Raw genomic sequence first — 566 nt, 5'->3', positions numbered from 1 at the left:
CTCTGACCCTCCCCGACTCACACTGTCTCTCTCAAAAATAAACAAACATTAAAAAAATGATAATAATAATTATCTTCCTCCAGGAAGACTAGAACAGATCCAGACCGGCTTGGACAAACCAGGACTCAGGGTCAGTCTAACTGGAGCTAAGCTTTATTCTAACAGCGGTGTTGGCTACATGTAGATTCAGGCCTTGATCTTTGCAGCCCTAGGCTCTAACCAACCGAGTTTGTCTCCGGACACAGGAGAGACGAGGGACAAAAGACACGATGTAAATGATTAATTATTACATTGAGCCGACGGCAAGCACGGCGGTGCAGCCAAGTACTTGGAGGGCTTCCCTTTGAGGTTTGGGTTGGATCTCGCTCTGTGAACTCAGGCAAGTTCCTCTGGGACTCAGAATCCTGACCTGTAAAATGGGGACAAGAGCACAGAATGCTTGAGCATTTACTTTGTCTTAGGCAATGGGCCAGGCCCTTTACGTGAATTACTGAACTCTGGCGCCTCAACCTCATGGGGCAGGAATCATTATTGTGTCCATCTTGCAGACCAGGGCACTGAGGCCC

Source organism: Suricata suricatta, chromosome 7 (genome assembly GCF_006229205.1).
Source record: "Suricata suricatta isolate VVHF042 chromosome 7, meerkat_22Aug2017_6uvM2_HiC, whole genome shotgun sequence".
Taxonomy (NCBI): domain Eukaryota; kingdom Metazoa; phylum Chordata; class Mammalia; order Carnivora; family Herpestidae; genus Suricata; species Suricata suricatta.
Note: the sequence above shows the minus strand (reverse complement) of the source record.